The sequence below is a fragment of the Papio anubis genome, chromosome 7 (assembly GCF_008728515.1).
Source record: "Papio anubis isolate 15944 chromosome 7, Panubis1.0, whole genome shotgun sequence".
Classification (NCBI taxonomy): domain Eukaryota; kingdom Metazoa; phylum Chordata; class Mammalia; order Primates; family Cercopithecidae; genus Papio; species Papio anubis.
In genome coordinates, this window is record NC_044982.1 from 112782215 (window position 1) to 112795386 (window position 13172).

General features: G+C 43.1%; 1 protein-coding gene and 1 pseudogene across 1 annotated transcript in view; both read left to right on the plus strand.

Moving 5' to 3' along the window:
- Positions 1-13172, plus strand: part of ETFA (electron transfer flavoprotein subunit alpha) — a 102234-nt gene that overhangs the window by 49779 nt on the left and 39283 nt on the right. The window lies entirely within an intron of this gene.
- Positions 6644-10507, plus strand: LOC101017974 (annotated as a pseudogene).

A 13172-nucleotide genomic window follows, 5' to 3' on the forward strand; every position in this document is an offset into this window, starting at 1 on the left:
TTTTTTGGTTTGTTTTTTGTTTTTTGTTTTTTTTGCTCATCAGTTATCGTTAGTGTATTTTATGTGTTCCAAGACTACTTCTTCCATGTGGCCCAGGAAAGCCAAAAGATTGGACACCCTGGTTTAGAGGAACTGCCAAACTGTTTTCCAGAGCAACTGTACCAACAATGAACGAACTTTTAGCTTTATTTTTTCTGTTGTCTCTTTTTCATTTTATTGATTTTTGCTCTTTATTTTCTTTCTTCTAATTACTTTGGGCTTACCTGGCTTTTAAGGTAGAACTTTACTAATTTTGTATTTGTCTTATTTTAAAATATAAATATTAAAGCTATAAATTTTCCTCACAGTACTTTAGCTGCAGCCCACAGCTTTTGATACAGTTTTATCTTTCTTTTCAAAATATTTTCTAATTTAGAAATGTTTTATTTCTAGATATTTGTGTGTTTTTTCCCAGATGTCTTTCTGTTACTGGTTTCTAATTTAATTTCATTGTGGTCAGAGAACATATTTTATAATAGTTCACTCTTAAAATTTATTGAGACTTATTTTATGATCCAGCATATGCTCTATTTTGGTGAACATACCTTTTGCATTTGAAAAGAACATGTATTCTGTAGTTGTTGGATGTAATCTTCTATAAGTGTTAGGTAACAGGACGAGTCTGGATTGTAGCTTGTTGTACTTAAAGTTTTATTGGAATACAGCCATACTTATTCATACACTACCTTTTTTTTCTTGATGGAGTCTCGCTGTGTCACCCAGGCTGGAGTGCAGTGCTGCGATCTCAGCTCACTGCAACCTCTGCCTCCTGGGTTCAAGCAATTCTCGTGTCTCAGCCTCCTGAGTAGCTGGGACTATGGGTGCACACCACCATGCCTGGCTAATTTTTTGTATTTTAGTAGAGACAGGGTTTCACCATGTTGACCAGGCTGGTCTCAAACTCCTGAACTCAGGCAATCTGGCCACCTCAGCCTCCCAAAGTGCTGGGATTACAGGCATGAGCCAGCACGCCCACCCTCTTTCATATACTTCTTTGTCTATGTCTGCTTTTGCTTTACAAAAGAAAAATTGAGTGGTTAACAACAGAGACTTTATAGCTGACAAAACCAAAAATATTTATTATCTAACCCTTTTAGAGATAAAGTTTGCTAACTCCTACTCTGCATCTTTTATGCCCTTACCAAATTTTTTGGTCTAGTTGTTCTGTCACTTACTGGGAGAAGGTATTAAAAACTATGATTGTGGTTTTATCGGTTTCTCACTTTAGTTTTGTCAGTTTTGGCTTGATATGTTTTGAAACTCTCATATTGGGACATTCATTCATGATTGATCTGTCTTCCTGATAAATTGACTATTTTATTATTATCTAATTTTCCTCTTTATGTTTGGTAGTACTCTGTCTTGAAGTCTACTTTGATATTAATAAAGACACTTCGATTTCTTATGCTTACTCGTTGTATAGTGTATCTTCTTCTGTCCTTTTCAGTGTATATCTTTCTTTATATTTAAAATGTGTTTCTTATAGGTATGTATAGTTGAGTCTTGCTTTTTTAATCCATTCTGACCAGCTCTGATTTTTTTGTTTGTTTGTTTGAGAGGGAATTGTGCTCTTGTTGCCCAGGCTGGAGTGCAATGGCATGATCTCGGCTCACCGTAACCTCTGCCTCCTGGATTCAAGTGATTCTCCTGCTTCAGCCCCCTGAGTAGCTGGGATTACAGGCATGCACCACCACACCCAGTTAATTTTGAATTTTCAGTAGAGGCAGGGTTTCTCCATTTTGGTCAGGCTGGTCTCGAACTCCCGACCTGAGGTGATCCACCCGCCTTGGCCTCCAAAAGTGCTGGAATTACAGGCATGAGCCACCGCGCACAGCCTCAGCTCTGATTTTTCTGCTGGGGCTTTAAGGTCATTTATGTTTTTCTAGGATGGTCTCGATCTCCTGACCTCGTGATCCGCCCGTCTCGGCCTCCCAAAGTGCTGGGATTACAGGCTTGAGCCACCGCGCCCGGCCTCTGACTGCTTTTAAGAATTTCTCTTTATCACTTGTTAAGCAATTGACTTATGATACATCTTGTAGTTTCCTTCTTATTTCCTGTTCTTGGGGTTTTTTGTGCTTCTTAGATCTGTAGGGTTTTAATTTTATCAAATTTGCAAATTTTTTGATTATTATTTAATAAAATCCAAATAGCTTTTCTGCTCCAATTGCACATATATTAGGTCTCCTAAAGTGTTCCACAGCTTATCAATGGTCTATTTTTTTCTTATTTTTTTTCTCTTTGTATGTCACTTTGAATAGTTTCTTTTGCTGTATTTTCAAGTCACGAATTTTCTTTTTCTGCGGTGTCTAATTCCTTCCAGTATATTTTTATCACAGACATTATAGCTTTTATCTCCAGAAGTTTGATTTGGACCATTTTATATCTTCCATTTTGCTACCTAACATTTATAATCTTTTCTCTACCTTCTTGGACATCTGGGACATACTTATAATAACTGTTAATATCCCTCTTTACAAATTCTTTCATTCTTGTCATTTGGGGATTTATATCAATTGGCTTTTCTTCTCATTACGGATCATATTTAACTGCATCTTTGCATGCGTTGGTAATTTTTTATTAGATGCCAGATGTTGCAAATTCTCCCTTGCTGAATGCTAGATATTTTTGTATTCCTATATATATTTCTTTAAATTTTTAAGATTTCAGATTTTTAAAATTTGTACAAATTTATGGAGTACCTGTGAAATTTTATTACATGTATATAATGTGTGGTGATAAAGTCAGGGTATTTAGGATGTCCATCACCTGAGTGCAGTATATTTTTGTCAACTAACGTCACCCTACTCTGCTGTCAAACACTGGATTTATTCCTTGTGTCTAAATGTATATTTGTACCCTTTAACCCATCTCTCTTCATCCTCCCCCATGCTCCCACTCACCCTTCCCCATCTCGGTTATCTGGCCTTCTACTCTCTATCTCCATGCGACCTAATTTTTTAGTTTCCACATATACGTCAAAAGGTGTGATATTTGTCTTTTTGTGCCTGGCTTATTTCACTTAAGATAATGACCTCCAGTTCTATCCCTGTTGCTGCAGCTAACGTGATTTTATTCTTTTTTATGGCTTTGTTCTAGGATGCAGTGGAAGTTATTTAGAAACAGTTTGATCCTTTCAGATTGTGCTTTTAAATATGAACTGTATCCTGGAAACTTGCTTAAGTTGGTAAGCAAGTTAAGAAACTTGCTTAAGTTGACTGAGCTCATCTTGTTTGTTTCTCCTGGTTTTCGGATCTGTGCTGGCTGATATCCAATGTCAGAAAGCAATTGTTTCTTAACTTTTGTCCAGTGTTTTAGTTACTTCAGGCAAAGGGTACATTCAATTCCTGTTACTACATCTTGGTTGGAAGTGATCATTCATAATAATTTTTACAGTTGGGTTTAGTTGTCATTTTGCTGTTTGTATCCTGTTAATCCCATCTGTTTTTGTTCGTATACTCACTTTGTTTTGTTCTGTTTCTCTGCTTCTCCTGTTCTGCCCTATTTTGGACCAGTTATTTTAAATTCTTTTATTGGATTTTTAACTATACCTCTTTGCATTATTTTGTTTTTTAGTTATTTCTATTGGGATTACAACACATTTAACTTTTCACGGTCTACAGAGAGTTAATATCGTACTAATTCGTGTAAAATGTTGGAACCATATGCAATTGATCCTTGAACAACATGGGGATTAGGGCCAATGACCCACTATGCAGTTGAAAATCTGTGTATAACTTTTGACTGCCCCTAAATTTAACTACTAATAGCTGTTGACCAGAAGCCTTGCCAATAACATAAACAGTTGATTATAACACACATTTTATATGTTATGTATATTATATATTATGTTTTTATAGTAAAATAAGCTACAGAAAAGAAAATGTTACTAAGAAGGTTATAAGGAAGAGAAAATATATTTACTGTTCATTAAGTGGATGTGGATCATCATAAAGGTCTTCATCCTCATTGTCTTTATGTTGAGTAAACTGAGGAGGAAGAGGAGTGCTTGGTCTTGCTGTCTCAGGGATGGCAGAGACAGAAGAAAAGCTGCAGATAAGTGGACCTGCCCATTTCAAATCCATGGTCAACTGTGGTTCCATTTATTTCTCACCTTAATGCTCTACTTGTCATCTGCATTATACCTCACAGTACAACGCCGTAATTTTTATGTTAGGCATTCATGTGTATTTTAAAGAAATTAAAATATGAAAAAGGTACACTTTAATAAAAATTTACTCCCTGCTGGGCATGATGGCTCATGCCTGTAATCCCAGTGCTTTAGAAGGCTGAGGCAGGTAGATTGTTTGAGCCCAAGAGTTAGAGACCAGCCTGGGCAACACAGGGAAACCCTGTCTCTACAAAAAAAATACAAAAATTAGCTAACCATAGCGGTGTGCACCTGTAGTCCCAGCTACTTGGGAGGCTGAGGTGGAGGAATCGCTTGAGCTTGCGAGACAGAGGTTGCAGTGAGCCAAGATTGAGCCACCGCACTCCAGCCTAGGTGCCAGAGTGAGGCTCTGTCTCCCCACCCCCTACCCCCCAAAAAATTAGCCCCATATATTTACCATTTCTAGTAGCCTTCGTTCCATCTGGAGACTTGAGTTTCCTTCTTAGGTCATTTCATGTCCTTTATGTTTCGTAGTACTGATATGATGGTAATGAATTCTATTTTCATCAATCTGAAAAAATATATTTATTATACTTTCATATATATATATATATATATATATTTTTTTTTTTTTTTTTTTGAGGTCTTGCTCTGTCACCCAGGTTGGAGCACAGTGGTGCTATCTTGGCTTACTGCAACCTCCACCTCTCAAGCTCAAGCAGCCCTCCCACCTCAGCCTCCTCAGTAGCTGGGACTTCAGGTGTGTGCCACTACACCTGGCTGATTTTTTGTATTTTTGGTAGAGATGGGATTTTACCATGTTGTCTAGGCTGGTCTCAAACTCCTGAGCTGAAGTGATCCACTCTCCTTGACCTCCCAAAAGTGCTGGGATTATAGGCGTGAGCCACTGCACCTGGCTACACTTGCATTCCTGAAAGTTTTTTTTTTTAATATAGCTTGAATCTGGTGCCTACTGGGCCATCCTGACACATCTATTCTTAGGTCACAACCTTAGGTATAGAATTTCAGGTAGAGTTTCCCCCAGCACTTTGAGTTCCATTGTCTTCTGGTCTTCATTATTTCTAATGAGAGCTCAGCCATTGTTTGTATTGTTCCTCTGTGTGTTTTTTTGTTGTTGCTTTCAAGATTTTATCTTTATCATAGATCATTAGAAGTTTGATTATGGTAGGACGGGTGCGGTACCTCACGCCTGTAATCCCAGCACTTTGGGACGCTGAGGCAGGCAGATCACGAGGTCAGGAGATCGAGACCGTACTGGCTAACATGGTGAAACCCCGTCTGTACTAAAAATACAAAAAATTAGCCGGGCATGGTGGCAGGCGCCTGTAGTCCCAGCTACTCAGGAGGCTGAGGCAGGAGAATGGCGTGAACCTGAGAGGTGGAGCTTGCAGTGAGCTGAGATCGTACCACTGCACTCCAGCCTGGGCGACAGAGTGAGACTCCGTCCCCCCTCAGAAAGAAAAAAAAAAAAGTTTGATTATGATATACCTAGGAGTGTGTCTTTTTGTATTCATCCTGCTTCAGATAGCAAGCTTCTTAAATCTATAAATGTATGCCTTTTACCACATTTGGGACGTTTTATGTTACTGTTTTTTCTGCTTCATTTTTTTTTTCTCAGTTTTGTTCTGGGACTCTAGTTACACATATTTTAGATATCCTGATGTTCTTTCCCCGATTGCTGGAGTTCTGTTGATTCTATTTCCTGTTTTTTCTCTCTGCTCTATAGCTTGGATCATTTCTTTTGGTCCATTTTCAGGGCCACTGACTCTTGTATAATTTTAATATGCTTTTAAACCTATCCAGGGACTTTCTTATTCTAGGCTTTATATTTGTTAGTTTGAGATTTGCATTTGGTTGTTTTTAAAATTTTTATTTCTCTAATTTCTTATCTATTTGACCATTACAGGTATTTTACTTTACATCCTTGAGTGTAGGTTATAATACCTACTTTAAAATCCTTGTGTACTAATTTCAAAATCTGTATCATTTCAGGACTGGTCTTTTAGGCTCAAGTGATCCACCTGTTTTGGCCTCTCACAGTGCTGGGGTTACAGGTTTGAACCACTGCACCTGGCCTGAGTGAATATTTTACCACTTTGTAATATTATGCATTGTTCATTTAGAAAATAATGGTTTACTGAGTTATGAAGATCCTCCAAATGTTGACATATTAGTCAATATAAAGTCACATTCAGGCCGGGCGTGGTGGCTCAAGCCTGTAATCCCAGCACTTTGGGAGGCCGAGACGGGTGGATCATGAGGTCAGGAGATCGAGACCATCCTGGCTAACACGGTGAAATCACGTCTCTACTAAAAAATACAAAAAACTAGCCGGGCGAGGTGGCGGGCGCCTGTAGTCCCAGCTACTCGGGAGGCTGAGGCAGGAGAATGGCGTGAACCTGGGAGGCGGAGCTTGCAGAGAGCTGAGATCCGGCCACTGCACTGCAGCCTGGGAGACAGAGCGAGACTCCGTCTCAAAAAAAAAAAAAAAAAAAAAAAGTCACATTCAGCCCTCCTCCCTGCTCGCTCGTGGGCCGGGCCTGGCATGGTGTGGTGTCACCACAGATGGCGCTGAGGCGGAGCATGGGGCGGCCAGGGCTCCCGCTGCTGCTGCCGCCGCTGGGGCTGCCATTGGCAGCTCTGGCTTCTCTGCTGCTGCAGGTCTGGGGCTGCAGGTCCGAAGCTCAACAGAGCCCTGGTGAAGCTGACAGTGGCTCAGGGGCAGCCAGTGAAGCTCAACTGCAGCGTGGAGGGGTTGGAGGAGCCTGACATCCAGCTGGTGAAGGATGGGCCTGTGATCCAGAACTTGGACCAGTTGTACACCCCAGTCAGCAAGCAGCACTGGATCGGCTTCCTCAGCCTGAAGTCAGTGGAGCGCTCTGACGCGGCCAGTACTGGTGCCAGGTGGAGAATGGGGGCGAAACCAAGATCTCCCAGCCAATGTGGCTCATGGTAGAAGGTGTGCCACTTTTCATAGTGGAGCCAAAAGATCTGGCAGTGCCACCCAATGCCCCTTTCCAACTGTCTTGCAAGGCTGTGGGTCCCCCTGAACCTGTTACCATTGTCTGGTGGAGAGAAACTATCAAGATCGGGAGACCCGCTCCCTCTCCATCTGTTTTAAATGTAACAGGGGTGACCCAGAGCACCCATGTTTTCCTGTGAAGCTCACAACCTAAAATGCCTGGCCTCTTCTCGCATAGCCACTGTTCACCTTCAAGCACTGCCTGCAGCCCCCTTCATCATCACCGTGACAAAGCTTTCCAGCAGCAACATTAGTGTGGTCTGGATGCCAGGTGCTGATGGCTGAGCCCTGCTATAGTCCTGTACAGTTCAGGTAACACAGGCCCCAGGAGGCTGGGAAAGTCCTGGCTGTTGTGGTCCCTGTGGCCCCCTTTACCTGCCTGCTCCGGGAGCTGGTGCCTGCCATCAGCTACAGCCTCAGGGTGCACTGTGCCAATGCCTTGGGGCCCTCTCCCTATGCTGACTGGGTGCCCTTTCAGACCAAGGGTCTGGCCGCAGCCAGCACTCCCCAAAACCCCCATGCCATCTGCACAGATTCAGGCCTCATCTTGGAGTGGGAAGAAGTGATCCCCGAGGGCCCTTTGGAAGTCCCCCTGGGACCCTGTAAACTGTCCTGGGTTCAAGGCAGTGGAACCCAGGATGAGCTGACAGTGGAAGGGAGCAGGACCAATTTGACAGGCTGGGATACCCAAAAGAACCTGATCATATGTGTGTGCGTCTCCAATGCAGTTGGCTGTGGACCGTGGAGTCAGCCACTGGTGGTCTCTTCTCATGACCATGCAGGCCAGCAGGGCCCTCCTCACAGCCGCACATCCTGGGTACCTGTGGTCCTTGGTGTGCTAACAGCCCTGGTGACGGCTGCTGCCCTGGCCCTCATCCTGCTTCGAAAGAGATGGAAAGAGACACGGTTTGGGCAAGGCTTTGACTGTGTCATGGCCCGGGGAGAGCCAGCTGTTTACTTCCGGGCAGCCCAGTCCTTCAATTGAGAAAGGCCCGAGTGCATCGAGGCCGCATTGGACAGCTTGAGCATCAACAGTGGACTAAAGGAAAAACAAGGATGTGCTCAGCCCAGAGCAGCAGTTCACCCTGGCCAGATGTTGGGCAAAGGAGAGTGTGGTTCAGTGCGGTAGGCCCAGCTGAAGCAGGAGGATGGCTCCTTTGTGAAAGATGCTGAAAGCTGACGTCATTGCCTGAAGCGACATTGAAGAGTTCCTCAGGGAAGCAGCCTGCATGAAGGAGTTTGACCATCCACACGTGGCCAAACTTGTTGGGGTGAGCCTCTGGAGCAGGGCTAAAGGCTGTCACCCCATCCCCATGGTCATCTTGCCGTTCATGAAGCATGGGGACCTGCACACCTTCCTGCTCACCTCCCAGATTGGGGAGAACCCCTTTACCCTGATCCGGTTCATGGTGGACATTGCCTGCGGCATGGAGTACCTGAGCTCTCGGAACTTCATCCGCTGAGACCTGGCCACTCGCAGTTGCATGCTGGCAGTGGACATGACAGGGTCTGTGGCTGACTTTGGACTCTCCTGGAAGATCTACAGCGGGGACTACTATCGTCAGGGCTGTGCCTCCAAATTGCCTGTCAGGTGGCTGGCCCTGGAGAGTGTCTGACAACCTGTATACTGTGCACAGTGATGTGTGGGCCTTCAGAGTGACCATGTGGGAGATCATGACACGTGGGCAGACGCCATACGCTGGCATCAAAAACGCTGAGATTTACAACTACCTCATTGGCAGGAACCGCCTGAAACAACTTCCAGAGTGTATGGAGGACTTCTTACACTCCCACTCCATCCAAGCCAAGGGCTGCTTAGGCCTTCAGATGACCTTTTGTATGATCTCAGGTACCAGTGCTGGAGTGCTGACCCCAAGCAGCGCCCAAGCTTTACTTGTCTGCGAATGAAACTGGAGAGCATTCTGGGCCAGCTGGCTGTGCTATCCGCCAGCCAGGACCCCTTATACATCAACATCAAGAGAGCCGAGGAGCCCACTGCAGGAGGCAGCCTGGAGCTGCCTGGCGGGGATCAGCCCTATAGTGGAGCTGGGGATGGCAGTGGCATGGGAGCAGTGGGTGGCACTCCCAGTGACTATTGATACATCCTCACCCCTGGAGGACTGGCTGAGCAGCCAGGGCAGGCAGAGCACCAGCCAGAGTCCCCTCAATGAGACACAGAGGCTTTTGCTGCAGCAGCAAGGGCAGCAGCCACACAGTAGCTGTTAGCTCACAGGCAGAGGGCATCGGGACCATTTGGCCAGCTCTGATGGCCACTATGCTGGCTGCCTAAGCCCTGTCTGACCCCAGCCCAGACATCAAGGTGTGGAAGCTCCTATGGTAGTCCTCCCAAGCTGTGCTGGGAAGCCTGGACTGACCAAATCACCGAATCCCAGTTCTTCCTGCAACCACTCTGTGGCCAGCCTGATCAGTTTAGGATTTGGCTTGATGAAAGTGGGCCAGTCCTGGTTGTCTGAACCCAGGCAGCTGACAGGAGCAGGGTGGTTATGTTTCCATGGTTACCATGGGTGTGGATGGCGGTGGGCGGTCCAGGTCCAGCCCTGTGGGCCCTACCATCCTGCTGAGCTGCCCCTGCTGCTTCAGTGCATGCATTGAGCTGCCTCCAGCCTGGGGGCCCAGCTGTTACCACCTTTGGATTTAAATACCCAGGTTTGCCCCTCCAAGTCACAAAATGATGTCCTTGTAATACTCACTTTTAGGTGAGGGTCGGTAAGGGGTGGGTATCTCAGGTCTGAATCTTTATCACCTTTCTGATTCCACACCCTGCCTAGGCCAGGAAAAGTTGAGGGGAGCATGCTTCCCTGCAACTGACCAGGTCACACAAAGGCATGCTGGAGCACCCAGACTATCAGGTACTGCTCTTCCAAAGGCAGCATGTTGAGCCAGCAAGAGGAAAGGGTGCTGTGAGGCTTGCCCAGGAGCGAGTGAGGCTGGAGAGGAGTTCAGGAGCCCCTCTCCATGCCCACAATCTGAGCACGCTACCAAATCTCAGAATATCCTAAGACTAGCAAAGGCAGCTGTGTCTGAGCCCAACTCTTCTAAACGGTGACCTTTAGTGCCAACTTCCCCTCTAACTCCACAGGCTTTTTTGTCCCAAGTCTCCAGAGAGAAATCAGGCCTAATGAGGAGGAGTTCCTGGAACCTGGACCCCAGCCTTGGTGGGGGAACCTCTGGAATGCATGGGGCGGGTCCTAGCTGTTAGGGACATTTCCAAGCTGTTAGTTGCTGTTTAAAACAAATAAAATTGAAGACTTAAAAAAAAAAAGTCACATTCATTAATATAGGCAGGCATCACTTAACAATAGGGATATATTCTGAGAAATGTGTCATTAGACGATTTTGTTGTTGTGTGAGCATCATAGAGTGTACTTGCACAAACCTAGATGTCATAGTCTAGTGAACACCTAGGCTATATGGGGTAGCCTATTGCTGCTAGGCTACAAACCTGTATAGTATGTTACTGTACTAAATACTGTAGGCAATTGTAAAATGTTATTTGTGTATCTAAACATAGAAAAGTTAATATGTTGTGCTATGATGTTACATCTATGACATCACTAAGGCGATAGGAATGTTTCAGATTCTTTATAATTTTATGGGACCACCCTTATATATGCAGTCTACTGTTGACCAAAAAATGTTGTTATGTGGTGCATCACTCATCTTGTTAGAAGAATCTTCAAAGCTCGTAGTCATCGGTACAAGTGTTTTAGAATTCTGATTTTTCACTTAAAAGTTCAAATTTTGTCCTTGATAAGAAATACTTTCAGTTGTTGTCTCAGAATTGATGAGGTCACTTTATTCACAGTAAGATACCTGCGAAAAATGCAAATGTCTGTCAGATTTTCTTTGAAGTAAAAATTGTGTTTCATGAAAAAAGTACCTGGTTCAGCTTGCAACTCAAACTATTAAACAGGTGCTTTCCCTCGAGACAACCCATTGTGCTTTGGTATGAAGTGGAAGTGTTTTCTACATTCTTCACAGTTTGTCACACAGAATATTAAAGATACATGTACTCCAAGGTCAAGATTTAATAATGTTAATAATTCTTTTTTTTTTCTTGAGATGGAGTCTCACTCTTATTGCCCAGGCTGGAGTGCAGTGGCACCATCTCGGCTCACTGCAGCCTCCGCCTCCCGGGTTCAAGTGATTCTGGTGCCTCAGCCTCCTGAGTAGCTGGGATTACAGGTGTGAACCACTATGCCCGGCTAATTTTTGTATTTTTAGTGGAGACAAGGTTTCACCATGTTGGCCAGGCTGATCTCAAACTCCTGACCTTATGTGATCCACCTGTCTTGGCCTTCCAGAGTGCTGGGATTACAGGTGTGAGCCACCGTGCTTGGCCAAGGTTAATAATTCTTACTGCTTTATCAAGGACCTTAGGTGAAAGTGGCTTTAAAAAAAACAAAACAAAACAAACAACTGTGAGTATGTGGCCATGAAGAACGCAGTGAGTTTGGTGCCACTGCCTTGAAACTACTACTAAGGCAGTGTTACCCACTGTCATTTTCACATCATCAGTGCAAATGTCAATTCGGTTTTTCCAAAATAAACCATGGGATTCCAAAAAGCTATTTAACACTTTGAGTATTTCATCACCACTTGTGTTCGTTGCCAAGGATTCATGTAAAAATATTCTTCAATGATTACTTGATATCAGTACTAGACAATAGAAGTAAAGCAGGAAACGCAGTCATGTCTATAGACTTGTCAGGCAAAAGTACAGTTTTGCAGATGAGATGCTGTCTTCATGTTTACAGCTAAATATTTTATTCAGCAAGTTACTGTACCACTGGAATGTGACAGTGCCATAGTTTGTTTTCCTGAGTTTTCAAAGCAGGAATTCAGCAATGTCACCTCTGTTAGTCTCTTAGCAACTATACTTCTCTAACCAATGAAATATGATAACTTAAGATGCTTCAGTGACCTTTTTCTTTTCTTGCTTGAAAAGCTAAAATAATAGCTTTTGGCTCTTAAACTCATGACATTTATGTTAAAATAAAATCCAATTTAGTTTTCTCTGAACTCTGAATGTTTGTTTTCAAAATAGTCATCACTTCCTTTGCATAAGATAGAGTAAATTATTAGCGTCTGTAAAGCTAAGAGAAAGATAACTTTTATCATATTTTCATTTATTTTACACAGTATTTTTAGACTATATTTCTCTTTTCCATAAGTTAGAAAACTCTGCTATCGGTTTCATCTTTTTCAGCATCTTTAGACATGGTTGTTGCAGCAGTGGGTTGAGAAAGTTAGTCTTCTCTATTTCAGTATAAATATTATAAAAATAGAATAGTTTTAGAGAAATTTAAAAATGAATAAAAGTTTAAAAAAATGTAAATGTTATTGCCATGTAAGACAACAGAGTGTATTTCTTATGTTTCCTTGCAGGCACAAGGAAACCTTTGGTATTTCAAACATTGGTTTATTGAACAATAATGAAATTGTAGAAATTATAGCAGTTATAACTATAAGAACACACACTGCTGTACTGTCCTGAGAACAAACTAAGTTAATCCCTATATACACACAAATTTATACCTAAAACCAACTATACCGTAAAAACTTTTAGGAAACATAAAAATAGAGATGCATACATTCTGTTAGCCATCAGAGTGATGGTTTCTTTAAAAGTCCTGGCACCTCTGGGAAACTCCACTGTACACTGTGAGAGAATGAAAGAAAAAAGTGGTAAATAACATCTTAGTATTGCTATGAAAATAGGTTTGACTTTGCAGAATCCCTGAAAGGGTCTTGAGGCTCTCAGGGTTATCCTGACCATATTTGGAGAATTGCTGGTTGTCGAATAGTTTTGTAATATATTGTAGAGACACTGAATATGTTGTAGAGATTATGGATTCTGTTATATTCCTATTAAGAATATTAACTTTGTGTTTTAGCAGGCAGTTAACTTGGCTGAACTCAAATTCCAGACTCAATCTCCTTATGTTCAGTTCTTTTAGT